The sequence below is a fragment of the Vicugna pacos genome, chromosome X, assembly GCF_048564905.1.
Source record: "Vicugna pacos chromosome X, VicPac4, whole genome shotgun sequence".
NCBI classification, from domain to species: Eukaryota; Metazoa; Chordata; class Mammalia; order Artiodactyla; family Camelidae; genus Vicugna; species Vicugna pacos.
Genome location: NC_133023.1, coordinates 4,306,467 through 4,326,861, shown reverse-complemented (window position 1 = coordinate 4,326,861; position 20,395 = coordinate 4,306,467). Strand labels below are relative to the sequence as shown.

General features: G+C 44.4%; 1 protein-coding gene across 2 annotated transcripts in view; it reads right to left on the bottom strand.

Annotated features, from left to right (window-relative positions):
• The window catches only part of STS (steroid sulfatase), a 371,683-nt gene that overhangs the window by 210,330 nt on the left and 140,958 nt on the right, over positions 1 to 20,395 (bottom strand). The gene's annotated exons all lie outside the window — the stretch shown is intronic.

The window sequence follows — 20,395 nt, the reverse complement described above, 5'->3', positions numbered from 1 at the left end:
GGAGTTCCACACGAAGCTCTTTTCCTGCACAATGATGTTTGATGTTTGCCTCCAGGAAAAAAAAATAATGATGCTTGACGTTTGTTTGAGTAGCAAGGTGAAGTGGCAGTGACCATTCTTACTTGATAGAGTGACTGACAGACAACCTATGGCAACTCAGACGTGGGTATCTGGCAAATATTTTCTCACAAATGAACAAAGTGCACCTGCCACTTCACGGAAAGCACCTGACGGCATCTGTTGTCCATGACAAATTCAAAACTTCAAGGAAAAATCCCTTTTAGAAATCATGTATCTGCCAATAGGAACCTGATGGGCTCCCCAAACTCAAATCCGTTCCTAATAAAATCAGTCGTGATGCTAATAAACGTGAGTTTTTCATTTTGTGCAATGAAATGGGTGAGTATTTGGAAGTCCTGCGTAACTTAGTGAACCGACGTGTTCAAAATGATTAATGCAGCATGATCCAGAATCATGCATGGATAAAAGGTGCATGTTAAGTACAAGATAAAAAAAATGGATTTTAATGTCACAGAGGAAAAAAGATATCTTGATATAGGTTCAGATCAGACTTTTAATTAACCTGTAAGAATCTATCCGTGTTGAGTTTTGGTGTAGTATTAAAGACAAATGCCCAAGATTACTTAACTACCTATTTTTTTCCAACAACATATTTGTGGGAAAGTAGATTTTCTTAACACACCAACCCAAACAACCTAATGCAACATATTGGGTGCATCAGCTGCTATGAAAATCCAGCTATTATTAAAAACAACCATTACAAGGGGGAGGGTACAGCTCAAGTTCAACCCCCAGTCCCTTCTCTGAAAGGAAATAAACCTAATTACCTCCCCCTACCTGACAAAATAAAATAATTAAATTATATGATAGTAACAACAGACATTATAAAGATCTGCAAAAACGTAAAAAAAAAAAGAATGCCACATTTAACAATTTTCTTTTATTTAGGAAAATATAGCTATTTTTAGGCATGTTTTTAATGTTAATGTAACATTGGTTTATTACTGTTACTTTTAAATGAATGTCTAAATATTTTTAAGCATCTCTGTTTTAATTTCTAATTGGGAAACATCAATAGATACAACCTCTAGGAATAAAATTTCTGTGGGATCACCAATCATTTTTAATATTGAACGCAATGGGTGTGGGGGGGCACTTCTGTTTCTCTGTAAGTCAGAGCAGGTCTTGATGTGTGTAACACTTACGAAGACTCACTGATCATATTTATTGATATCTTTATTTAAAAAAAATTAAAATTTTTGTTACTATTTTTTGGTTTATTTTGGTGGGGAGGGTGAATTAGGTTATTTATTTACATTTATTATTTTTAATGGAGGGACTGGGGATTGAACCCGGGACGCTGAGCATGCTAGGCACGGGCTCTACCACTGAGCTACACCCTCCCTCTATTGATACCTTCAATTGCTCCTGATCCAGAGGTCAAAGTGCTTCAGATCTAGCAAGTGTTTAAGAAAGTGTCACTGAAATATTGTACAACCCTCTTAATTTATTTCACAAATGCATGAGGCCTCTATGCTGGATTCTACCTACGAATATCAAGGTGATCAGAGTGTGTTTCGTGAGTTCTGAGGAATTTATCATTGTTGGTTCAGAAGCAGACTTACAAACAAGCTCCTATAAATTAAATATTGTGTAAAGTGAGATCCTGCATGAAGAAGACATGAGTAAGTGCAATGTTATAATAACACCTCATAGGACGCAGCAGAGCAACGTCGCCTTACAGAGACGGAATCTGTGTTGTGAAAAATCGTTGGGTTTTTGTGGTGAGCAGAATGCTCCCCCACCACCCACACAAAGATGTCCACACCCTAATCCCCTGAACTCATGGACATGTCAAGTTACGTGACAATGACATCTGCAGATGTAATCCAGTTTACAGACCTTACGATATGGAGATAATCCTGCATTATAGAGTTTGGCCCAATCCAATCACATGAATACTAAAAAGCAGAGAACTTTTTACAGCTGGAGTGGGAGAGATGTGTCAGGAGAAGCATGGCAGGAACACGGTGTGTTGTTGTTCGCTTAAAGATGGAAGGGGCGATGTGGCAAGAACATGGGGGGCCATGAGGAGCTCAGAATGGCTCCACAGCTGACAGCCAGCAAGAAGCTATGGAACTCAGTCCTACAGCCAGAAGGAACTGAATTCTGCCAACCACCTGAAAGGGTCTGAAAGCAGATTCTCCCTCCGAAACTCCAGAGTGCATCTCCATCCATCCATCACTTTGAGTTTACCCTTAGGAAACCCAGAGCAGAGAAACAAAGCCACCTTGTCTCTTCTACGTCTGACCTGCAACACCTGTGAGATAATAAATGTGTGACCTTTGGAGCTGCTAAGTTCGCGATCACTGTTTAATGACAGGATGAGAAAACTTCAGTAGGGGGCGGGCGGGGGAGCAGAGGAGAAAAGACATTCCGGTCCGCAAGCTCTGTTACCATGAGCGAAGGTACATGGCCGTGACCAAGCAGAGGAAAAGGCAAGTTACCTGATGTGGATAAAACATAAGAAATACAGAGAGAAGAGCCAACGAGAGACAGGAGGATAAGGCTCGGGAATGAGTATGCAGAACGAAAGGACCAGCATCTGTCGGGAGAACAGACTGGCGTGGGCAAGAAGCCGTAGGAAGGATGACCAGTCAGGAATAATCCAGACAAGACATGACAAGTCCTGGAAACAAGAGAGTGGCCCCTGGAATCAATAAATGTGGGCCCGTTCAAGAGACATTTCTAAAGGGGAATCAACACGACTCGGTAAAAATTACATGAAGAGTTGAGGAAGAGAGAAAAGGTGACCTCCACATTTTGAGGCTAGAGGACGCAGAGGATGGTAATGCAATTAGCTATGAGCAAGAGTCGGGCTGCGTGTAGTCTCTTTTCTTTCCTTTCCCGCAGGGCAAGGCGAAGTTAATTAATCTGTTCGGGATGTGCTGGGTTTAAAGCGTGTAGTGAGCAATGTATACCACTGACTGTGGTTTCAGGTAAAGTTAGAGCTCATAGAGGAGGGGGCTGTGAGGAAGCCGTGACAGCCAGGAGTGAACAGAAAATGGGAGATCAGAGAGTTCTAGCGGAAAGTCCGAGACTTCATACAAAGGGAGCAGGGGGTCGGATGAGGGACAAAGGGTGGGAAAACAGAGAATTCCTCAAAGGAAAATGAGTGATCTAATGAGCTTGGAGGCGAACTTGGAATGACTGGTTCCCAAGACCCACAAGGAGGGTTTTAAAAAGTAGAGCTGCTTGGCCATGCCGCGTGGCATGGAGAATTCCACTAGAATGAACTTGAAAGGAGGCCACTTGAGTGGGCGACGCACAGGGTACTAGGGGCCTTTGAAAGGAGAGTTCCAAGTGGACAGCACAGAAGGCGCTGCGGTCCAGCGTTGGAGGGCGGGCCAGAGAGGCAGGAGCCAAACCACACAGGTGCCCTTCTGCACTATGATGTAGCAGGGCTTTGAGACGCAACCAAGAAAGGGATGAAGCGTTAGCGTGCCAGGTAAGGAGGGCCGAAGGGAATGTCTAGGGGAGGGAAATTCGGTGGAAAGGAAGAGGCTAGAGCTACAGAAGACACATGCAGGTGGTGGGTCAGGATCCCAGAGAGAGGGGGCCGTGCATGGATTCAAGAGCAGGAGAGCCCAGCAGAACCAGTGACCTTTCGGAGGAGCCTGCCAAGATGGAAGGACAACGCAAGGGCACAGAGCACAGTCAACGTGGAAAGTGCAAAAGCTGGTAGACGTGCCGGTCCACAGAAGACCGTGTTCTCAGTTCGGTAAGAGTCAGAGAGAGAGAGGAGGGGACCAGGGATAGAGACAAGAAAATAGTGTGTGAACAGCTGCTGCCTTGGGGAATGGGACAGACCGTGCAGTAAGGACACAAGGTCTAGCAGGGGGCGGGCCAAGGGTGTGGGGCATTTGTGGATGCCAAAGAGTGTGAACAAACGAGTGTGGGGCGTACGGTCTAGATACTGCGATCACTCTGATATGCCAGCGTGTGTGTCTTGATCACACCATATCATAACCCTCCAAGGCGGTAGGTACGTCCACCTCGCAGAGAGGAGGTGAGTAGAGGGCTGCAGCACTGGTAGATGTGGAGTTTTAAGAGCAGGTGCAGTAGTGGGCAAGCCCATGTTCTCTGAGACAACGAGAGAAGGAGCGAGCGTCTGCCCAGGGAAGGATGACCCCTGCAGAATACGGGGTAAGAACGTGAGTGAGGATTTTGTCCAGAGGGGAGAGCTGCCTTGACCCGACTCAGTCAAAACCACACCTCGTCCCAGCTACAGTCCAGGGAACAGCGCTCCTGCTTAGTGACGTGCTCCTGGTCCTCACACCGCTGCCACTGTCCCCCCATACGTGCCACTTCCTTTCTTTCTCTGGTAGAGCTGCCCTCTCTCTGGCAATATCCGACAATCTCCAACAGCATTCATCGGCTGAGTCACTGGAAACCCCTGGCTTGGTATCAACAGACATCTTAACGGAACGCCAGTCCGACCCTGTTCTAGGACAGTCGAGGATCCTACAGCATAACTCGACCAGTAAACACACCAAGGACACCATGTATAAAACTCATATTTCCTTCCACGTAATGTACAACCTAATGTGCTCCTGGGAGTCTCTCTGATGGGTGGCTAATTCACAGGCTGACAGTGTGACATCTGAGCCACACTGCCAAGCTGCAGATGGCAGCTCTAACCCTTACCTAGGTGATGGCTTAAGGCAAGGGACTGTCATTTCCAGGTCTCAGTTTCCACATCTGGGGAGTGGGGGTGAAACACCTCATAATGCTTCTTGAGAAGTGACAGAGTCAATACACAGAAAGCTTTTAAAGAGCGCCTGGTACCCAGGATGTAGGCAATACACGTTAGCTAATTATAAATATATATATATATATATATATATATATATATATATATATATATATACACAAAATTGTCACGCAAAACTAGCTGTCAATCAAAATTAGCTAGTGTTGGGGGGAGGGTATAGCTCAAGTGGTAGAGCGCATGCTTAGCATGCACGAGGTTCTAGATTCGCCTCCCTCCCTCTCCCCAAGATTAGCTACTGTTACTGCTGGTGGGAATGCAGTTTGGTGCAGCCATTATGGAAAACAGTATGAGATTCCTCAAAAAACTAAAAATATACCTACCATATGATCCAGCAATCCTATTCCTGGCCATATATTCTAATTTGAAAAGATATGTACACCCCAATGTTCATAGCAGCACTATTTACAGTAGCCAAGATGTGGAAGCAACCTAAATGTCCATTGGCAGATAACTGGATAAAGAAGTTGTGGTATATTTATACAGTGGAATACTACTCAGCCATAAAAAAGAATGAAATTGTGTCATTTGCAGCAACATGGATGGACCCAGTGATAGTCATTTTAAGTGAAGCTAGAAAACGACAGAAAAATACCATATGATATCACTCATATGTGGAATCTAAAAAAAAAAGGACACAAGTGAATTTATTTACAAAACAGAAACAGAGTCACAGACATAGAAAACAAACTTAACGGTTAGCACAGCGGGAAAGGGGTTGTGGGAGGGATAAATTGGGAGTTGAAGATTTGCAGATACTAACCACTATATATAAAACAGATAAACAACAAGGTCCTACTGTATAGCACAGGGAACTGTGTTCAATATCTTATAGTAATCTTTGATGAAAAAGAATATGAAAACCAATATATGTATGTATGTGCATGACTTGGAGACTGTGCTGCACACCAGACTGACGCACTGTAACTGACTGTACTGCAGTTAAAAAAAGAAAAGAGTTCTAGGTAGAGTGGTCTCCTCAAAACCCATCTAGCACTCACTGTCATGCATGAGATTTAAAGACCTGTGCTCCCGTCCTGCGATCGCTTACTTAATTGCAGAGCGTTTCACATGGTGCCTCAGTGTGCGTAAGGACGAGGAAGGAACAGACGCCTTTCCTCAGAGACCTACAGCTTGGTACAGACGTCACATCTCGAGACAGAAACCCATTTCTTGCATCCGCTACTGCTTGAATTCACTTACAGTCCCCACGGGATTGAAATTTGCCCTGGGACATGATACTCAAGCCTCTGGCAAAGACACTTAGCGCAGAGGGGAGCAGGACAGGGGCCGGGAAGAAGTGGGAGCCGGCCACCTCTCGAGAAGGGTCATTTCCTCCTGCATCCCGGGAGACACATGAGCCTTTTGTAAAAATGGTGCTCTCAATCCTGGAAGGGAGATTCCCAGCACAGTCTCTACTTTTCTTCTTTGAACCACAAAAGTCTAGTCTAAGTCCCCGAAGCACAAGGGAGCATCTCTGCATTTGGCAGAATATTGTACAGAGTGGGGTGTTTTGTCCCTTCCAAGAAACCAGGTTTGAGCATCGCTTGTCTACACAGTGACATAGTGACTGACTTGCCTCAAGGACAAAACCTTCTACTTTCCTGTTCAGCGCCCAACTGAACCACGTACACTCTGTAGGCACCAAGAGGGTTCAACAAAGAGGCTGCGGCTCTAGTTTAATTTCTGGGAAGACCCTTTATTGAAACCTTTCAATGCCTGCCTTCTCAACCACAGTACTAATTTTCAGCCCTCATAATTAACACACATGAAAGCATCTTCAAACACACACCCCCACACCCACACACACCCACCCACACACACAGACATACACACATACCAACAGGCAGACACCAGAAGGTCAAAACGTTTGCAACTGGTAGAAATAACATATGATTTCTCCCTCCCTTCCTTGGCTCCCTACCTTCTGCCTAGAATTCCTTCACTGCTTTATCCACCCACTGACAACAACTCCCTCAACTAAAGTACTTTTTTTTTTCCTCACCTGTCAACGGAGATCATCATTTTCCCCTCGTGGACCTAGTCTGACATTAAAAGAACACAGTGGAGACAATACTGAAAGGGGCTGGAATGTAAGTCATTAGGGAGAGTCGTGGAGGCTGCCAGTGGCATGCCGATGTCTATTCTGCACTTCTTTCCTAATTATAGAATGACTGTCAGAGCACGGAGCTACCCTGATATAGACTACATCGACCAGACTCCTTGGTGGCTCAGTTCAGTCATGTGACTGTGTTCTAGCCAATGAGCAAAGAAAGTGAAACATGGTCCAAATTCCAAAACAAGCTTGCCAATCGTCTTGGGAAACAGCATGCTAAGGATGACCGATAAAACAGGATGGAAGGAGTTTGAACTGAGAGAGTCTCAACAGAAAGCCATCTAAACACTAGTCACATTCTGTATTACGTAAGTCACATTTAATCTGAGTCTCTGTGACTCACGCAAAAGCCTTCATCCCAACTGATACCTGCAGCAATCATAGCTGAAAGAAATGTGTACAGAAACGACAGTTACAGGCATAAATCTGAACACCAGCACATGTTTCTTCCTGCCCCTCTGGGTGCTTGTGTCCTCTGCCCCTTGATCCTAGGTCCTGAATGTAACACGTACAGCTGAGCCACACTGGAACACCAAAGACCAAATTTAGAGGAGTACATTTGGTCTGTGGTGTAGGAGAGGAGGAGAACAAATGTGTATTTTTATGCCATTGAGTAGGGCTGGCTTGTTACGCACCATCGTTACGGAAAGAGCTGACTAATACATGGACATTGCCAAGACAAAGCCTGTGGGACCTGGGCCAGAGTTGATGTATTTCTCTGAAGATCTGCTCCTGAGGCTCTCTGCCATGCGGAATTAAACAGAATGAGGCACTGGTATCAAAGAGCTAATGATCAAAGACGGCCAACAAATGGCTTCAAAACCAAGAAATTGATAATAGTATGAAAATAAACCTATTCAAGTGAAGGTCTATTCTGAGCCAGATCCACTGAATGCCACGTACTCAAAGTATGTAGGCATTTATACAAATAACCACATCTTACATCGCTAAGGAATGTTGCTTTTTAAAGTTAACAAAATGATGAAGCCCGTTCACTAACAATCTACATAAAGTTGAGTCCTCTGTGATGGGTCTAGCAGTTTCGTAAGTGAGTAAGAGACAGGCATTCAATTCTAGACGCCAGACTCAGCACTTTAGCTCAGACTGATTCTACTTTGTACTTAGAAGACCTACACCTTCTTCAGAACAGCAAAGCTTAGGAAAATTACTTCATATCTTTTATCCCCCAAATGCGAAAAAAAAAAAAGTTCAGACAACAAAGGAATAATCAAACAATCAATTTGATTGACGTGGTAGGGCAAACACATACAAATTGTTTTGCTGGTTTTTAAGGCTTTAATTCCATGGCTAAAGTTTAATTATCATTTGCAAACCCCTACATTTATGATCTCTTAGATAACTAAAGTTGAACGTTTGTTCCATATCTTTTGGAGCGATTTTAATTAGGCCAAGGCCTTCTCCTACTCTTATCTTCAAGTATGAGTTTAAGCTATTTTAAGCCTGTGTTATCTGCAAAAAGGAAAAAAAAAATTACTTTTTGCTTTGGGGTTTTTGTGTTTTTATTCCCAGAGCTACCTTAGTTTGCATTTTGATTTTTTATTGCTAAACATCTAGCTTTCCACATACACCAACGTATCATTTGGCATCTAGAACCCTGGGGAAAGTTTAAGAATCTGCTATTACAGGATATGCTACGAGATGTTTCAACTATTTCAAAGTAGCCTGCAGAAAGACAAGTTGTCCACTGAGGGAGAAAGTGGAGACACACGTGCCTGACACAAAAGAGATTTTTAGGTTAATGAGAAATTAAATGAATATCACTGCAAGAGTCTATGGATATAATATGGATACATAATATGGATATATTATTCTATGGATACAATGTGGATACATAAATGTAGCTCACTGTGATTCCCATGGGAGAAGTGTTTCCTAAGAGAGTCATTTTCACTTGGGTAGTTGGGACCGCTCTGGATGACAGCTGAGCTGATGGGGGTCTCTCACGTGTCCCTCACTTTCCAGATGCCTCAGATGAATTTACACAGGCAAGTCACCATCACCCAGAGTCCATGGTGTACATTTAGGGTTCCCTCTTGGTGCGGTACGTCCTATGGGTTTGGACAAATGTAGAATGACATGCATCCACCATGACAGTGCCTATTCTGTATGAAGACAGGTTTGCCACCCTAGAAATTCCTCTATGCTCCACCTATTCATCCCCACCTTCCACCCCTGGGGACCACTGATTTTTTTTTTAATGTCTCTGTGGTTTCACACATCCCAGAATATCATATAGTTGGAATCATACATTCTGCAGCCTTTTCAGACTGGTTCCTTTCACTTGGTAATATGCATTTAAGGTTCCTCCACGTCTTTTCATGGCTTGACAGCTCTTTTCTTTTTAGCACTGAATGATATTTCATTGGCTGGACCACAGTTTATTCATTCACCTCCCAAAGGCGCCTTGGGTGCTTCCAAGTTTTGGTGGTTATGAATAAAGGTGCTGTAAACATCCACATGCAGGCTTTTGCATGCATGTAAGTTTCCAGCTCCTTTGGGATCGCTCTGTGTTCACGCTGTGTCTGCAACATGGGCAGAGTGCTAGGAATGGATGCTGTGGACTGATTCCGGGTGACAGCTGCAGAGATCGTGGGAGGCATAAGATTCCCAGTGTTCAGAGAAGGTGGGGGCCTCCTGGGAAGGTGCCCAGCTTCATTCTGTTCACTTCAGATACAAAGATGAATAAAAATCCGCCCCTCCCTCAGGGAACTGGCAGTTTAAACCACATCTTGTTGAAACTACACATTAGAGAAGATATAACAGCAGTGGTTGTGGGTTCCAATGAGGGAACAGGATGCTTCATAGAGAAGATAACTGAACTGAGATTTCTAAGAAAAACGGTGGCTCATAAATTTGGGGATAAGAGTCAGTGGGTAGAGAAAGGGGCATTCAAAGCAAGAAGAGTAGTTGGAACATAGACTTGGGGATTTACCAAGGCAAACAAAGAAAGGGAAAAATACTAACTGCCATTAAAAGCCCATGACTCCATCCTAAAGACGGTGTAGAAGTTAAACACTTTTGTAATAAAGTCCATTTACAGAGGCAATTTTGAATCACTGAAAGCTAACAGACTTACCTTACCTTCTTGTTTCTTAATGTATTGAAATAATGGATTTCATTTTTTTTTATTGCAATACAATTCACATCCCATAAAAGTCAGTATTTTAATGTGGACCATTTGATTGCTTTTAGTACAGTCACAAAGTTGTCTCCACTGTCTAATGTCAGAACGTGTTTATCACGGCACAAAGAAACACTGTACCCATTACAGGTCACTTCCCGGCCACCCTCAGCCTCTGTCTTACTCTGTGTGAGCTGTTACAGGAAAAATACCCTAGACTGGGTAGCTTAAATAAAAATTTATTTTTCACAAGTTTGGAGACTGGGAAGCGCAAGGTCAAGGTGCCGGCAGAATCTGGTGTCTGCTGAGAACCCCCTTCCTGGTTCACATAAGGATGTCTTTGTACTGTGTCCTCACATGGGGGAAGGGGTGACAGAGCTTGCCAGGGTCTCTCTGATAAGGGCACTGATTTCCTTCATAAGGGCCCCACCCACACAACCTAATCACCTCCCAAAGCCTCAACTCCTAATGTCACCCTACTGGTGGTTAGCATTTTCAACATATGAGTTTTGGGCAAGACATAAATGTTCAGTCTGCTGAACCCCGGCAACCTTAAATCTACTTTCTGACACTACGGATTTGCATATTCTTGAAATTTCCTATTGACAGCATCATAGAGTATGTGGTTTCCTGTCTGTGACTTTTCCCCCTTAGCACAATGTTTTCGACGTCCGTCCGCAATGTTGCACGTATCAGCACTTTCTTCCCTCCAGGAAAAGCCTTTTTGCACGAGGCGAGCTCCGAGTCAGGTCAAAAACAGAGCAATAAACCATCCCTCAGGAATGAGGCTTTGCCGGAGCCCAGCCCTCCCTGCTCTCTCTGCCGCCTGCGAGGACAACCTGGGGGCGCTTGTTGCTCAAGGCCACCGTGGAGCTGGGCCACGGTGGCCTGCACCAGGCACGTTAAAATACGACCGAGCTCACCGTTCTTACTGAGATTCAGCTGTTTGCCTCAAACAAATGCTGCCAGGATGGCTGCAAGCCTTTGGTTAATTTCCAGATTCCTGAAAAAGTTATTTCTGACAACTTTTTCTAGTGGTCTCACTGATTTTTTGAAGAAGAGAAATTCTGGAGGTCCTTACTCTGCCATGTTCACTGCTCTCTCTCTCTCTTTCTTTTTTGGTATTTTTTACACTTTATTCTTCCAAATTAATTTTTTTAATTGAAATATAGTCAATTTACAATGCTGTGTTAACTTCTGGTGTACAGCATAGTGATTCATTTCATTTATACATATATATTCCTTTTCATATTATTTTTCATTATAGGTTACTACAAGATATTGAATTGTTCCCTGTGCTATATATTAGGACCTTGTTGTTTATTTTATATATAGTATTTAGTACTATATATAAATATAATTTATCCCCCCCACCCCCTTTTCCCTCAGTAATCATAAGTTTGTTTTCTGTGTCTGTGAGTCTGTCTCTGTTTTGTAAATAAGTTGATTTGTATCACTTTTTTAGATTCCACATATAAGTGATAATCTGGTATTTTTCTTTCTCTGTCTGACTTTCTTCATTTAGAATGACATTCTCCAGGTCCATCCATGTTGTTGCAAATGGCATTATTTCATTCTTTTTTATGGCTGAATAGTATTCCATTGTGTGTGTGTGTGTGTGTGTGTGTGTGTGTGTGTGTGTGTGTATATATATATAAAACAGTTTCTTTGTCTAGTCATCGGTCAATGGACATTTAGGTTGCTTCCATGTCTTGGCTATTGTAAATAATGCTGCTATGAGAATTGGGGTGCAGGTGTCTTTTTGAATTAGAGTTTTCTCCAGGTATATGCCCAGGAGGGGGTTTGCTGGATCATATGGTAAATCTATTTTTAGTTTTTTAAAGAATCTCCATACTGTTTCCCACAGTGGCTGCACCAAATTCCATTCCCACCCACAGTCATTCTGTTCTGCTTTCACTGATAAAACTTTATAAAGTAGATTGTAACACTGGCCACAGATTCCCACCTTCCTCTTTGTATGCACGTCGTGTTACAATGTGAATTTGCAATTACTCCCTAGAAGCGCTGAGATGTATCAACCTTTGGCACCTGGATTTGGCCAACGGAAAGTAGCAGACACCAGCAGAGACTTGCAAAATACCTACACCCGGACTTGCACCCATCTGCTGGTGCTGAAACCACTGGAGTTGCAGCCTCAGGGACAAGCCTGGACCAGCCTGCTGGAGAACGTGGAAGCCATGTGGAGAGAGGCCCCAGATGTTACTACCTTCACAGATGAGGCCATTGTTAAGCCCAGTGATCCCAGGTGTTCATCCACGGATTACAGATGAAGGAGCCAAGATCCACCCATGGGGACCATCCTGGACAAGAAAAGCCACCCAGCTGAGCCCTGCGTAAATGTCAACCCACTAAATCAGGAGCTAAATAAGTGGGTACTGTGTGAAGCCACCAAGTTTTGAGATGGTGCAATACACAAAGAACCCTGACACAGTTTACGTCTTTATTAAATTCACCGTCTTCACCCTACCCCTCTATGAACATGCATCAGCTCTGGAGAACAACGTAGCTATTTCTGCAGTCTGCCTTTGCAACATCAGAATCGTTATGTTTGGCTCACGAACGACCAGGCCAACTTTGGAAATATCAGGGCTACAACTGTATTTGAAGACTGGCACAGTGGTGACAATGCTTGAATCCTGCGGATGAGGTCACGGAAGGTTCAATATCACAGTCTTTGTACTTGTGTGTTTGTTTGAAATTTTCCACGACACAACGCTTTTTTTATTGTTATTAAAAATTATGGTTAGCAATCACCATGCACTTTTTCTATCCCGCCTTGCCATTCAGAATAACATGGATGAGACTGAATTTTAAGATTTAAATTTTCATCTGTGCCTCTCTCTCTCTCTCTCTCGAAACATGATTACGTTATTTTTCTTCTAAGCCTTCATTTCAAATGGCTGAGACTTCGAGAGGCAGATTGAAAATACTTCCCTTTCAGAATAACAACAACCCCAAATAAACGATCTTTACTCGTATCACAGTTGATGTAAAAAAAAAAAATCAAAATGCACAGTCTGCTGTGTGTCCATGTCATACTTCGTGTGATGGCGACGGCTTGCTTTTATAACACCTAAGATACTGGCCACGAAAATGGACCACAGAGTAATCAGAGCGCTCAGTTCCATGCTGGAAAGAAGTCTCTGCTTCTCTGCCAACATGAAAGAAAACCTAGGGCAGTGTGATTAACTCCCGACACTGGCAAATCCATGTTTTCGCATTCAGGAAAATATTCCTCGACCAACTAGGAAATGGTTGTGAGTACTACTTCAGTTTGTGCTTATGCTTATAAACCACAATTAAAACAGCAGGAAAGATGTGTCAAAATGGGTCTGAAGATGGTACTGCCGAAAACATTTTCTAGTTGGGTAACCCCGTTTTATTAGGATAATTAAAATATGTTATATGAAATAATTGCGTTTAATCGTAACGGTGCCTCAAAAATCCATCTGCCATCCTTTTGACCGTCCCCCCTTCTCAGGCATTGGCGTTACTGGCATCCCGGAAAAAGGAACCACTTTATGTTGAAATTCATTCCTCAAAATCGGTGCTTTAGAGACACGTTCATCCCTTCAGTCAAACCCTTTTCCTTCTGTGGCATGCACGTTTCTGTGGTGATGTTCCAAAAACGGTAAACTGGAAGTCCAGCCAAGGAGGTCAGTCCAGATGGACACCGAGGGGCAGAGCGGGACGGGGCTTGCTGCATACTGTTGCTGAATGTTTCAAACTGGACAGGCGACACTGACTATGAATGCATGATCATAGCTGCCGGGGCTGGTGCAAAACCAGTTTTGTCACGGCCATTAATTTCTACAAAAGGCCGCGTGCCATCGAGCGGTTAGGGAGCCTGCTCGTGGCCAGATCCCATCGCAAGATAATCCAAAGGCCTTGTCATTTCTCAGAACAAATGTCTGCGTCTTCAGAAGGGATTTCTTCTATTTCTGGAAGGCTTCTGTGGAGCAGGCACAGAGGCTGTGTTTTGCAGAGAACTCTGTAGTTTTGAAGCACGGAGAGGGATGTACTGACACCGGATGCCTGCGCATTTCAGGACCACGAGCGAGGGAAGTCTGAGATTCTGGCCCTTGCGTCCGCCCTGGAGCTAAACGGCCGTTTGGACAGAGGTATCCATCAAGTGCTCTCTCATGCATTATCTAAGATCACGGAAGACGGGCCATTTCAGGGTAATTGCTACCCTGCGACCCACGGCAACTTCAGGCGTCCTACCTGTAGTTTATCATCTTTTAGGAGAACTGGGCCACAAAGAGAAGTGGCGGTGACTCACGCTTGCTTCAAAACTGAACACGAATCTTCCTCTTGCCTTCCGTCCCCCACCCCCACCCTGGCTCTTACTGCCACACATAACTCACTGGCGCATTCCTGTTTGTAACTGTCACCACTGCTGCATCTAAGCAGCCATGCACCAGCAGAAGGCCCCTCTGTTGTCCCAGAAAATCTTCAACATCGCCTCGCTGAGACGGAAATGATACAATACAGTTTCAAATACTCCCCTACCACAAGTTGCCCTTTAAAACACTGTTGTGGGAAAACAATACTACTATATAATTTTTTTTTCTATTTTTTAGCCCCAGAATTCACTAAACATCATTGGGCTGAAAATGAAAAGGGCAAACAATTCAAATGATAAAAGGTCAGAGGAATGGTTTACTGGCACTGAAACCGCTAATAGCAGGATGCAAATTCCTGCTCCTCCCATGCATTCTCTTCAGTTTAAATAGAGTGTCAAAGATCTTAAGATACAATTAAACAAGATGAAAACATTTTAAACACGTTTAAAATGGCATCAAGTGCAGGCTTTGTTGTTCCTGTTGAAGCAAAGACATTGAACTTGTCCGGTCGTTGCTAAATTTCCATGTGACATAACATGTCACCCTGGGAAGTGGTATTTACTTTCCTAATGCCCCCTCAGGAAAGGTTAGGAGATGTGTATATTTCTGAAGATACAGTCAACCTAAATGTTAATTTTTGTGGGTTTTCTTTGTTTTGCTTTTTCACCCTGGCCCAAAGCCATCCTCATTTTTCCTCTAGTCCAACTATCTAAAATAAGTTTCTTTTTAAGCCTGATGAAGCCTCAGATATTCCAGGGTCCAAAAATGCCCCAAGATTCCTTAGCAGATGTTCACTAATGGAGAAAAATGAGCGATGAAGTATTCTGCAAATGGTAATAATTATTCCTTTGTGTAAGCAGAGTTAGTCAACAAGAATGTGGCTTCGGTGCAGTGGCAACATTCAAATCTCCGTCACTTCAGGAACCACGGAGAGTCTTCCTTGCTCACCTTACATGTTCATCACGGGCCACCAGGGGCTCTGGTGTCATCTTTACCCTGAGATCCATCTAGGGGAGCAGCCTCTATCTGGGATGTTGAGCGAGCACAGAGAATGTTTCATGCTGGCAACCAGTGTTGTAGCTGTGAAGTGACACGTGACCTTCCCCCCCAAAGCACAACCTTATTATGTGTCTGGACTGTGCAACAAGCCAGAAACCTTTAGCCAACGCCACAGGGATGGCTGGCTGTACAATGGTCAACAAACCCAGAACCAGGCGCCCGTTTCTTTGAATGCAATAAATCAGCTCCATTAATCTGAACTCTCTTTTAACGGTCAGTATACTTAAATGGCTTCTTTGACTCTGGAAATGGCTCAAGTCTATATGCCAGCTCATGGAGTCAACACCCGTGTTTAACTCACACAACGGCGCCCTCCTGTGTTCCTTGCGAGGCGGATCAAAATAAGTTCCACCGATGACTTGTAATATCCAGCTGTCTGTATGACGTCGCAGTCTAGCCAGTGCTGCTAGGTATGGTTGCACGGGTTGTGCACTGCACAGATTTAGACAGCACTGCTCCCACTGTGGTGTGTTCATGTCACACCTGGGGCTGTTCAACAGACAGCACAGTCATCTATGGAGAGGGTGAAAATCCATCCATTTGCTTTTTTTTTTCCAACCAAAACATCACTCCATAAATCTGAGCATAAAGCAGTCTATTTAGATCCTGTTTTCTGTGTCTGTTTCCTCATCGGTAACGGGACAATGATAACATCTGATACGTATGCAGTGAAGACTGAGTAAATGAACTCACAGAAGCACTCGGAATGAATGAGTCTAACCAAACATCATCCCTTACGCCAGCCGGTCACAGCAGCGTGTGGCCCTGGGATGTGTCCCACCTCACCCTCGGTGCACTGAAACATGTGGCACAAAGTCACACTGTCTCTGCTCCTGATGTGGCCGCTGGGAACAGGTGCCCTCGATACCAGCTCTGACGGATGGGCTGTCTGGTATCTCTCTCTCGTAGCAGTTACCGACCTGATGCATTTCCCGTGCTTGATAAAACGCCACGAGCGCCCTTTCCCGAATTATCTGAAACTCTGACTTCTCCCAACCTTTCCATATGGCACTTGTCACCTTAGTGGAGACACACTATGTCGCTTTCAAATCCTGCTGCAGAACGTCCCTCAGATTTTAACGCGGAGCTGACGCTCTGCATTAAGTGAACGTTTTCAACCCTGACTTTTAAAAACACAAAAGTACAGGAAACAAGCAACTCATGAATTAATTGGAAACATTACACTCAAGATACGTGGTATTATTTCAAAGGCTGCTGAAAGAAGGTGGCTTAAAAACATTCCACTGTCTTTTGAGCTTTTTCTACGACTAAAATCTGATCAATGAAACTAATATATAACCTTCACTGCTGTCTTTTACATAATACACATGAAGCAATTTTAAAATATTTCAAAAGTGATAAAGTTTGCGGGGAGTTACAAAAAAATGTATTTCTTGCAGGATAATTGGTTCTGTGCAAAACAACCATAAGACATTTCATCCGTATCAAAAGGTCCTTGAAATGTGGTCCTGTCCAAAACAGCCATGGAGACTTCTGGTTCATAAGGTGTTTATTATGGTCGCTTCACAATAGCGTGTTAAGTTTCAGGTGTACAGCAAAGTGATTCAGTTATCCACACGTACATTTATTGCTTATCTTTTTCAGAGTCTTTTCCATAACCGGTTATGACAAAGTATTGAATGCAGTTCCCCGTGCTATACAGTAACTCCTTGTTGCTTACCTCCTTTATGTATAGTCGTGTGTAACTGTTAATCCCATACTCCCAGTGTGTCCCTCCCTCTGCCCGGTCCCTTTCCCACTTAGGCACCACAGGTTTGTTTTCCAGTCTGTAACTTTGTTTCTGTTTCGAGTATAGATTCACTTGACAACCCGCTCCTCTGAAGACGGGACAGATGTGCCGGGTAAAATGAACCGCGTCACCCTGAAAAGGTCACTTTGAGGATTTGAACTTCATGAGCAGAAGTGCTTTTAGGCCAAACGTGTGCGGGTCTCCCAGACACAAGGTCCATTACGTTCTTCTTAGAAAACGCGGAAAACTGCTTCATGACGGTATTTCCCTTGCACGGAACACACGGCTCGTTTTCAACCTGCTAGGACTGTAATTAGGAACGCTGACGTTCCCTTAATTGAAAAGGCCCCTCTAACACACTCTTTGACAGTGTTAAATATTGGGGAATTACATTCACTTGATTCAGAGCCCCTTACACCCGGAGATGGTCTAAAGCGACGTTCGCTGGAGGCAACTGGAGGGGCACAGAAGCGGTGTGGGGCACTGGGACGCGGAGGACGGCCAGGCACCCACGCCGCCTGGAGCAGTGGGAGGATGCCCAGGGGGACGGGCAGTGAGTGGAGGTCAGACAGCTATGACTGACAGGGGACTCAGTCACCTCCATCACACGTCTCATCCTCTGAAGACAAGACGAGGTCATGAGGCTTGTCTTTACTGCAAGCCAGAGAGGAGCCTGGATCAGTCAATGCCTTTTGTCCACGCACACATCTGCCTCCTATGATCCACAGTCGAAAAGCAGAGAAGGGAGGACAAGGTTCTTTGTACCAAAATTTAGCTTCTTGAGGGAGGCTAACAGCTCAGTGGTGGAGCACGTGCTTAGCACACAGGAGGTCCTGAGTTCTATCCCCAGCATCTCCGTTAAAAACAAAACGAAACTGAGCTTCCTCTAACTTCTCTGCTCCAAACATCTGTCCAGCCAAGAAGCTGCTTCATCTGGGTCTGGGGCCAGTTAAGAACTGGAAACACAGACAAGTATGTCTTCAGGCAAAGACAGGTTACATCAGAACATGAACCGGGTGAAAACACACAAAAATTCTAGTTTGTGCCTGCGATGGTATCCATGTGCATCTGATCTTCAACCGCACACATTCAGGATTTCTTCCTTCTGGTTGTAGAAGAAATGAAGACGTTGTTTGTGGCCCCTGAAAAGAGGCCGTGTGCGCGATGGATAATGTGGCCTTGGGCTGCCCTTTAACCAGTCAGTGGAAGTCAGGGGCCATTTCATTTCTTATCCGTCTCCACGCTTCCTACCCCTCCGTGGAGCCCCGGGGGCGGGGGTCTCCATCAATACGTCCTGACCTGAAACCCGCCTCCCCCTCACTTAACATCATGCCTCAAACATAGCAAACGCTCCGCACGCTTGCTGAAGCTGAGTCCCGTGAGAAAGCACAGCCCCAGAGCACGGGATTTTTAAATTGCCAAGAGACCTTTTATTGTAATTTTGTATTAACGTCAGAACAAGGGGGTCCTGGGAGACCTTCACAGGTGCACTCACTTCACGGACAGCATTGTCCAGACATGTGCCAAAGACTTGCCCGTCTCCACGCCTCACTGGCTGCCCTTCAGGGCCACCTGAAATCACGTTCCTGTCTTGACTCCTTAGCTCCCACGATGGGTAGGCCGGGATTCTGCTTTCCAGGCAGCGTTACCGGCCTCCTAAAATAATGCCTATCTATAGGTTACCGTTTGCTTAGCTTTTCATATCCATGAAATGCTAGAAATACAAAGTCGTTTTCCAAGAAGAATTTGTTTAAAGCTTCAAAACCCACTAAGGTTTGGACATGCAACTCAAGAGCTCATACCAATGGGAACTGAAATTTCCTGTTGTACATTCCAAGCAAAACTTTCAGACGGTATGTGATTTGAAGTCGAAGGTAATTATGATTATTATAAATAAACCTGATTTTCAAATACTGATAAAGGCAAGTGAAGCTATTCTGAGGCAAATACTGGAAAGCTCTTTGTACATCCAGACGTATGTGTGCCCTTCTTGGTTGTTAATATTGCACAGATTAAACAATTAATTCCATACACAGCCATGTATAGAAACACTGTGACAGTACCTCAAGTTATTTCGTCCTCAAATACACATCCCCACGTCATAAAGTGTTCCGTCAAAGTCCAATTTCACTGACTATGTTCAACTTGGAGTAAACACAATCATTTTAAACATTCAGTTCATAACAGTGATCTTACAGAGTATTTTCCCTGATCATATGAGCAGTAATCCTAACACATTATTAACACGCTCTCTTTAACGTGCACTCTTGAACGAGAGTATTTCCTACAACAATGTGACAGATGTTTGGCAATTGTTTTGGAATGAGAAATCCAGACCATAACAAGAACCCCGCTTGCTTGCCAACTTTGAACCATTCCCAGGGAGGCGGGGGAAATCATTTTTTTTTTTTTTTTAAAGAAAAAGAAAGGTTAAAATCCAAACTAGCAGAACTTCAACAGGAGCTTGGGAAAGGCTTCCGAATCTCAGAAATTCTCCAGTGGGGACAAACGGAGGAAACTCCAGCCCACAGTCAGAAAGCCTGGGGCACAGGAGCATGCATCCTTTCCAAAGTGCGCGGCGGGGTCAGGCACTCCATTTACTGGCACCCTCATGGAATTGAGAAAACTCTGAGCTGAGAGTGATGTTCAGACATGTTCCCAAAAGAGATGAATGCGTGGCGGAAGGACGGCAGCTCCTGCGGACTGACCGACAGAGGAATTTGTGCAGTGTGGGCGGAGGATGCACAGTGTCTGAAGGTGACAGGTGTGTTCTCCGCGCGGGTGACGTCTTTCCGCGGGAGGGGCTGGCGGAACTCGCTCCAGCTCTGTCCCTATCCACCGATCTCCCACGAGATCCGGTGACGCCATGTCCCTGCGTTCCTGAGCTTGGGGGAAATAGAATTTAAACAACAGTGCACATCTCGTGGCGGATTCCAGGAATAGATATTTCTTAGCCACAGGATCAGACCACACAAAACACAAGTACCGACATCAACTATTGTTCTCTCAGCACTAAATTCTGCGAGAACTCAGGATGTCATGGTTATGGGCAAGGATCACGGATTGCTTGTCCCCCTGACACCACACAAAATATCGTACATTCTCCACG